The sequence below is a fragment of the Hemiscyllium ocellatum genome, chromosome 23, assembly GCF_020745735.1.
Source record: "Hemiscyllium ocellatum isolate sHemOce1 chromosome 23, sHemOce1.pat.X.cur, whole genome shotgun sequence".
NCBI classification, from domain to species: domain Eukaryota; kingdom Metazoa; phylum Chordata; class Chondrichthyes; order Orectolobiformes; family Hemiscylliidae; genus Hemiscyllium; species Hemiscyllium ocellatum.
This window is the reverse complement of record NC_083423.1, coordinates 30,643,298-30,652,439: the sequence shown is the minus strand read 5'-3', so window position 1 is coordinate 30,652,439 and position 9,142 is coordinate 30,643,298.

The window sequence follows — 9,142 nt, the reverse complement described above, 5'->3', positions numbered from 1 at the left end:
GAGCAATGCCGAACACTTAAACTGCACGATCAGCACCCTCTCTCCCCCAGCACCCCACCTCGATACTATTGTGTGAATACTGCCCCCTCCACACTTCAAGTCAGCTCTGATGAAGACTCATCTAGACTTGAAATGTTTGCTTGCTATTTTTCCACGGATGGCTCCTGACCCATTATGATTTCCAACATATTTTGTTTTCAGTATAGATTCCCGCATCTGTTGTAATTTTCTCCTAAGTTGAGTATAAGAGTATATTGATGAACACTCACAGTTCAAGTGAGAGGAAATCAGCTATGAAATTTTAGTTTGTCTTTGTGATTTGTGTGGAGACTTTTAAGGTCAGCTAAGATATTCATAGAAATCATATGATCCTACAATATGGAAGAAGGCCATCAAGTCCATATTGACCGTCCAAAGAGCATCCCACCCAGACCTACCCCATCTCTGTAATCCAGCATTTTCCTGGACACTATGGGCAATCCACCTAACCTGCACATCTTTCGACTGTGGGAAGAAACCAGAGCATCTGGAGGAAACCCATGCAGAAATGGGGAGAATGTGCAAATTCCACACAGACAGTTGGCTGAGGGTGGAATTGAACCCAGGTCCCTGTTGCTGTGAGGCAGCAGTGTAACCACTGAGCCAGCATGCCACCACAGAGTCACAGAATTGTTAAGGCACAGAAAGAGGTCATTTGGTCCATTATGCCTGCACCAATTATAATACCTAGTCCCAATGCCTGGATTTTCCCACATCCTTGCACACCATTTCTATCTAAATTATCATACAATGAGCTCTTGAATGCCTCAACTGAACATGCCTCCACCATATTTTCAGATAGTGCATTCCATACTCTAATTATTCGCTGCATGCGAAAGTTTTTTCTCACATCACTAATGCTTCATTTGTAAATCACTTAAACGATTACTTCAGCTTGACAGTTAGGAATGAAAGATTATGGGATACCTTTGTTAACATGTCATAGAGTCATAGAGACGTATAGCACGAAAACAGACCCTTTGGTCCAGCTTATCCATGTCGACCAGATATCCCAACCTAATCTGGTCCCACCTGCCAGCACCCAGTCCATATCCCTCCAAACCCTTCCTATTCATATACCCATCCAGATGCCTTTTAACATTGCAATTATACTAGCCTCCACCACTTCCTCTGGCAGCTCATTCCATACATGTACCACCCTCTGTGTGAAAAAGTTGCCCTGTAGGTCTCTTTTATATCTTTCTCCTCTCACCCTAAACCTATGCCCTCTAGTTCTGGACTCCCCAACCCCAGGGAAAAGACTTTGCCTATTTACCCTATCCATGCCCCTCATAATTTTGTGAACCTCTATAAGGTCACCCCTCAGCCTGTGATGCTCCAGGGAAAACAGCCCCAGCCCATTCAACTTCTCCCCATAGTTCAAATCCTCCAACCCTGGTAACATCCTTGTAATTCTTTTCTGAACCCTTTCAAGTTTCACAACATCCTTCTGATAGAAGGAGACCAGAAGTGCACGCAGTATTCCAATAGTGGCCTAACCAGTGTCCTGTGCAGCTCTAACATGACCTCCCAACCCCTGTACTTTTAACAGAAAAAGAGGGTACAGAATTTCAATTTTGTTGTTACTAAAATAAAAAAAACTCACCTAAAAGTGGAAAATAAAGCTATTTATACAGAATAATCATTGGAAACCTCCCCATATAGTTATGAAACATTGGCCTTATTAACGTAATGTTGTGGAAGACTAATGAGAACAATGTCTTCAATAGATCTATTTGCATCATGATGGATTTTGCTCACAAGAAGAATAAATTGGATCCAAACTGCCTTAAAAATAATTCCTGCATTTTGTAAATAATTGGTAGGGAACAATTTCATAATAGGAACTTGAGGAAACAATATACAGACTAAGTAAACAACAATTCCATCGCCCCTCCCCCAAGTCCCTCCTCCCTACCTTTTATCTTAGCCTGCCTGGCACCCTCTCCTCTGGCCCGAAACGTCGAATTTCCTGTTCCTTGGATGCTGCCTGATCTGCTGTGCTTTAACCAGCAACACATTTTCAGCTCTGATCTCCAGCATCTGCAGACCTCACTTTTTACTCGAAGATTTTAACCTACTGCGAATCCTCTTGCAAGGATGCCTTCCTTGAAGAAGCTCTCTTCCTCTCTCTACAAGGATTTCAGTGAGTCTCTCTCTCTCTCACTGCACCTCCCAGGTCATCTCCTCTGCACAGAAGCCCTCGGATTAATGAGTTCAACACGCGGCGAGATATTGAACAATTCTTCTGCCGCCTTCGCCTCCGTGCCTACTTTTACAACCAAGACTCCCGCCCACCCTCTGACGACCCCTTCTCCTGCCTCCAACACACCCCATCCACCTGGACACCCCGTGCTGGCCTCTTACCCGCCCTCGATCTATTTATAGCCAACTGCCGCCGCGACATTAACCGACTCGACCTGTCCACCCTTCTTACCCACTCCAACCTCTCACCCTCAGAACGTGCAGCCCTCCACTCCCTCCGCTCCAATCCCAACCTCACCATCAAACCGGCAGACAAGGGAGGCGCGGTAGTAGTTTGGTGCACCGACCTTTATATCGCTGAGGCCAAACGCCAGCTCGCGGACGCCTCCTCCTATTGCCCCCTTGACCATGACCCCACCTCCCACCACCAAACCATCATCTCCCAGACCATCCAGGACCTCATCACCTCAGGGGATCTCCCATCCACCGCCTCCAACCTCATAGTCCCACAACCCCGCACCGCCCGTTTCTACCTCCTGCCCAAAATCCACAAACCTGCCTGCCCCGGCCGACCCATTGTCTCAGCCTGCTCCTGCTCCACCGAACTCATCTCCGCGTACCTCGACACGGTTGTGTCCCCTTTAGTCCAAGAACTCCCCACCTACGTTCGGGACACCACCCACGCCCTCCACCTCCTCCATGATTTTCGCTTCCCCGGTCCCCAACGCCTTATCTTCACGATGGACATCCAGTCCCTGTACACCTCCATCCCCCATCACGGAGGACTCAAAGCCCTCCGCTTCTTCCTTTCCCGCCGATCCAACCAGTACCCTTCCACTGACACCCTCCTTCGACTGACTGAACTGGTCCTCACCCTGAATAACTTCTCTTTCCAATCCTTCCACTTCCCCCAAACTAAAGGAGTTGCCATGGGCACCCGCATGGGCCCCAGCTATGCCTGCCTCTTCGTAGGATATGTGGAACAGTCCATCTTCCGCAACTACACTGGCACCAACCCCCATCTTTTCCTCCGCTACATTGATGACTGTATCGGCGCTGCCTCATGCTCCCACGAGGAGGTTGAACAGTTCATCAACTTTACCAACACCTTCCATCCCGACCTCAAATTCACCTGGACTGTCTCAGACTCCTCCCTCCCCTTTCTAGACCTTTCCATTTCTATCTCGGGCGACCGACTCAACCCAGACATCTATTATAAACCGACTGACTCCCACAGCTACCTGGACTACACCTCCTCCCACCCTGCCCCCTGTAAAAACTCCATCCCATATTCCCAATTCCTTCGTCTCCGCCGCCTCTGCTCCCAGGAGGACCAGTTCCAATACCGTACAAGCCCAGATGGCCTCCTTTTTCAAGGACCGCAGATTCTCCCCCAGACGTGATCAACGATGTCCTCCACCGCATCTCCTCCACTTCCTGCTCCTCCGCCCTTGAGCCCCGCCCCTCCAACCGCCACCAAGACAGAACCCCACTGGTTCTCACCTACCACCCCACCAACCTCCGTATACAACGTATCATCCGCCGTCATTTCCGCCAACTCCAAACGGACCCCACCACCAGGGATATATTTCCCTCCCCTCCCCTATCAGCGTTCCGCAAAGACCAGTCCCTTTGTGACTCCCTTGTCAGGTCCACACCCCTCACCAACCCAACCTCCACTCCCGGCACCTTCCCCTGCAACCGCAGGAAATGCAAAACTTGCGTCCACACCTCCTCCCTTACTTATCTCCAAGGCCCCAAGGGATCCTTCCATATCCGCCACAAATTCACCTGCACCTCCACACACATCATCTATTGCATCCGCTGCACCCGATGTGGCCTCCTCTATATTGGGGAGACGGGCCGCCTACTTGCGGAACGCTTCAGGGAACACCTCTGGGACGCCCGGACCAACCAACCCAACCACCCCGTGGCTCAACACTTTAACTCTCCCTCCCACTCCACCGAAGACATGCAGGTCCTTGGACTCCTCCATCGCCAGAACATAACAACACGACGGTTGGAGGAAGAGCGCCTCATCTTCCGCCTGGGAACCCTCCAGCCACAAGGGATGAACTCAGATTTCTCCAGTTTCCTCATTTCCCCTTCCCCCACCTTGTCTCAGTCGATTCCCTTGAACTCAGCACCGCCCTCCTAACCTGCAATCCTCTTCCTGACCTCTCCGCCCCCACCCCACTCCGGCCTATCACCCTCACCTTGACCTCCTTCCACCTATCGCATCTCCATCACCCCTCCCCCAAGTCCCTCCTCCCTACCTTTTATCTTAGCCTGCCTGGCACATTCTCCTCATTCCTGATGAAGGGTTCTGGCCCAAAACGTCGAATTTCCTGTTCCTTGGATGCTGCCTAACCTGCTGTGCTTTAACCAGCAACACATTTTCAGCTCTGATCTCCAGCATCTGCAGACCTCACTTTTTACTCTCCAGGTCAGTGTTGAGGTTTTTCTCTATGCAAACTCCTTCACTAAACAGGTACCTCTCAGACAGTTCTCACTAGCAGTCTACATCTGTAGGTCAGGTGGCAGTTCTCCTCCCAATTGTTCAATTTTCCTCAGGCTTATACCCCAAGGCATTGGATTGTGTCATCGGCTTTTAAGATTGTCAATATACTCAATTCAAACTTGATTGGAATGTGGTATTTTTCAGGGTATTATTTAAACTGATTGACCTAATTCCAATCGGTATTGTTTTTACCCCAGTAGCAGGACCATTTGTTACATTGTGTCTTATTGAGAACACTCGACGCTGTTGCTGCAAGCTTTTAATTCTCTTAAAAGTACAGTACACCCACATCTTCATAACACAGTAGAGGATGGCCTATTATTATAGGGAGCAAGAGTGAGTTAACCAGAGCAAAAAGGTCAGTGCCAGATACTGGCCAGTATTGAATGAAGACATAGCTGTGTTGGCGGGGCAGTGCCCAGAGTGCCAACAAAGACAAATATATCCTGTAGCAGCTACCCCACATTTGTGGAAATGGCCAGGTAAATTCTGGATTCATTTACACATTGACTAGGCAGGTCCTTTCATTGGCTCAATGTTCTTTGTCACTGTGGACAACCAACTAAACTGGCTAGACATGCATAGAAATCATTTGTCAAACAGGGGGACAACAATAGAAAGACTGCACGCATCCTTTGCCATACACGGACTCCAGGAAATGTTGGTCACAGATATCGGGTCATCATGGACCAGCAAGGAGTTTGAGTATTTCCTAAATTTGAACGGTATTCAACATATAAAGATAGATCCATAACATCCATTATCCAATGGTCTGGTAGAAAGAACAGTCCAAAGATTAAAACCTGGCTTAAAAAGCAGTGGTCAGCTTCATTAGATACCAAACTGCTCTGGTTCCTAGGAGAAAGTGAGGACTGCAGATGCTAGAGACCAGAGTTGAAAAGTGTGGTGCTGGAAAAACACAGAGGCCAGGCAGCATCCGAGGAGCAGGAGAATCGACATTTCAGGCCCAAAACGTCGATTTCTCCTGCTCCTCAGATGCTGCCTGGCCTGCTGTGTTTTTCTAGCACCACGCTTTTCAACTCTGCTCTGGTTCCTTTTTGATTATCGACCACCCCTCACACAACTACAGAGATAGCTCCAGTAGAGTTGATAACAGGAAGTAGACTCTGCATCAGGTTAAAGCTGATCTTCCTGGGCCTGGAAGAGAGGGTGAAATCGCATTTGCAAAACCAATGCCAAGCATAAGACTCTGCTAAGTGAGAGACAGAGAGACAGTTTACTTCAGGGGACAAAGTTTGGTCTAGAAATCATAGGAAGGGCCCTGCATGAGTAAGAGGCATGGTCAACACCAGGTCAGGTCTAGTCACATATAAAGTTCGGGTAGGTTGTGATAGACCTGAACAAGCACGTGGACCACATGAAAGCTATAAACCTGCTAGTGGTGCAGAAGCAAAATATGCCCAGCTCCTTGACAGTCTTTCAGACTATCCTGGATAGGATCTCCCTGTCTGTCAGGCATTGAGAGTGCCTTGGAATTTGAGATGGACATGGCAGATGTCGCTGACTTGGCACCTTCACAGCCTGAAGAAGAGAACGAATTTCTTTAGAGACACTACAGACACAAGAGGTAAACTATCATGCATTCCATGCTGCCTTTATCAGAGGCAGAGTTGGAGGGAACCTGGCCTGGTGATAAAATGCCCCAGGAGGAGTTTACAAAAGAAAAAGAGCTCAGTCTCAGAGGGTGAGGCTGTAGTGATTGTAATGAGGTCAGTCAGGTGTAGCATATCAGGGAGCCCTGGCTGACAGATAAAAACTGTTTGTTTTTTTGCCATATGCGACTGTACAGAACCTGTACTGTACACACCTGAACTACAAAAAGAGGAAGAAGAACACCTATACAAGGTATTCAACAAAAACAGATACCCATGCAATTTCATTAACAAATGCCTCAGGGAAAGACAACGAAATGAGGACATGCCACAACCCAAAGGACTGGCCACACTCCCACACATCAGCAGCATTTTTGAACTGACAGCCAGACTGCTGCGACCATTAGGACTCATAACAGCATACAAACCAACAGCCACTCTCAGACAACAACCCACCAGGACAAAGGACCCGATACCCAGCATGAGCAAAACCAACATGGTTTACAAAATCCCATGCAAGGACTGCATAAAACACTACATAGGACAAACAGGAAGACAGCTAACAACCCGCATCCATGAACACCAACTGGCCACGAAATGACACGACCAGCTATCCCTAGTAGCCACACACTCAGATGACAAACAACATGAATTCGATTGGGACAACACCACCATTATAGGACAGGCCAAACGGAGAACAGCCAGGGAATTCCTAGAAGCATGGCACTCATCCACGAATTCGATCAACAGACACATCAACATAGACCCTATATACCGACCACTGCAGCGGACAGCTACTGACAACCGGAAGCGGCGGATTCAAACCAGTATAAATGCCGGAGGAATCAGCACAGAAGCGCTTCACAGGAGGCTCCCAAGCACTGAAGATGTCACCTAGAAAGGGGACGAAACGTTTGCAAGAAAAACTCCCAGCTCGGCGAACAGAACCACAACAACGAGCACCCGAACTACAAATCTTCTCACAAACTTTGAAGAAATTTTTAATCAAATTACTTGTTCAAAGAAATTTCATTTCAGTTCTGAAGACTGAACTGGACTTCAAATGTTAACTCTGTTTTCTCTGCACTGCTGAGTTTCTCCAATAATTTTTGTTTTGTTTCAGATTTAATGTCATTTTTATAGGACGCTGCACTGTTTTGACATCCCGATGTCTGTAATCTGTCATTCAACAATTCACAAAGTCTGTGGGTAGGTCTAAGTGTAATGAACTGCAAATGCTTGTTATATAATGTTAGCAAAGGGGAAATAGTTAGAATGCTTCCATTCTCAACTGATGTCAGTAGCGTTTTACGCAATTGAGATTTGAAACAAAATAAAACCACCAAGATGTTTTTCCTGCAATAACGTATTTTTCAATATTTTAGTTACAATAGTTAAATTTTGCAATGGGTGAGTAACGTATGCAATACTTCCGTTCATCCAGACCACAATGACTTAACATCCATGATATCACGTTGCACATTTTCTTTTATAAATCTGTGAAAAAATGACACAACAACTTAATAATGATCCTTCACAGCTTTTATTGTATGCATCCAATATTTAATAGTTCTCCCCAAATATTTTCCCATTATGACCCAAATTTGATGCTTGAACGTTGTAAGGGGAAAGAAGGTGAGGAGGTCTTTACAAGCAAGAAGCAGGCTGTAAGCATGCGACATTGTCTAACTGAGCTGTTATAACTCAGCCAGTAAAACACGGCCGCCATTCGAGCTCATGACCGCAAAATTTAAATTCACAACCGCACTTGGGGTACCGACCTTAGGAAGTTCTGATTTAATAGGATCTGTTTAACTCCTTCCAACGCTACTTGTTGCACTCAGATAACTCTCGGAACATTTGGTTTTGGTTGGAGACATGGAATTCAAGGACAGGGTTTCATTCAAACTCAAAATCTGAATGCAGCAATTCCCCTAAATAACGAAACGGCCAAAATAACTTGCAGTGCAAACTGTAAAACAAGTGGAACTTTAATAGTAATAATTTTTAAGTGGATTTCATATTAGGAATGTGTGATTACCTAGATAGTTCAGGGTTTTGCTTATTTGAGTCGTCATACCTCTGTTGCACCTTGGACGACTCATTAAATGAAAGGCGCTATATGAACGAATTTTTTTATTGTTGATGCTTTTGTTTTGGTGGCCCTGCCTTTTGACGTGGTTTTAACAGCTGACTTCCATTGGCCGTGCCTGAAAAAAAGTTCTCGTTTTAAAATCATTGTTACTCTTGACTTTTTAGTTTCTGTTCCCAGTTGAAACCAATTATTTTATGTTCCACCAAAGCCACACGCGGGAGATTTTGGGATGGTTGACATGTTGTACATTGGCCATGTTGTCGGACAATTGCTCACGACGCACAACCCCTCCTGAATAAATCCCGTCTAATTTTTACCGAAGAAAGGGAGGACCTTTGGGAAACATTCCGACTTTCCAATAGATGGCTTGTTGCAGCCCGTTACCCTTGCAGCAAATTTTGTTGGTTAGTTATGCAAAAAAATAATTTTAGATCCTTAAAATATAGATTTTGAAGTACTGTTTAAACAATCCTCTATTTCTTGAGAAGTCTTGGGAACATTTAACATGAACACTTGAAACGCTGTACGTGACTGCTGGAGGACTACACCTCCTCCCACCCTGCTCCCTGTAAAAACGCCACCCCATATTCCCAATTCCTTCGTCTCCGCCGCATCTGCTCCAAGAGGAACAGTTCCAATACCGAACAGCAGAGATGGCCTCCTTCTTCA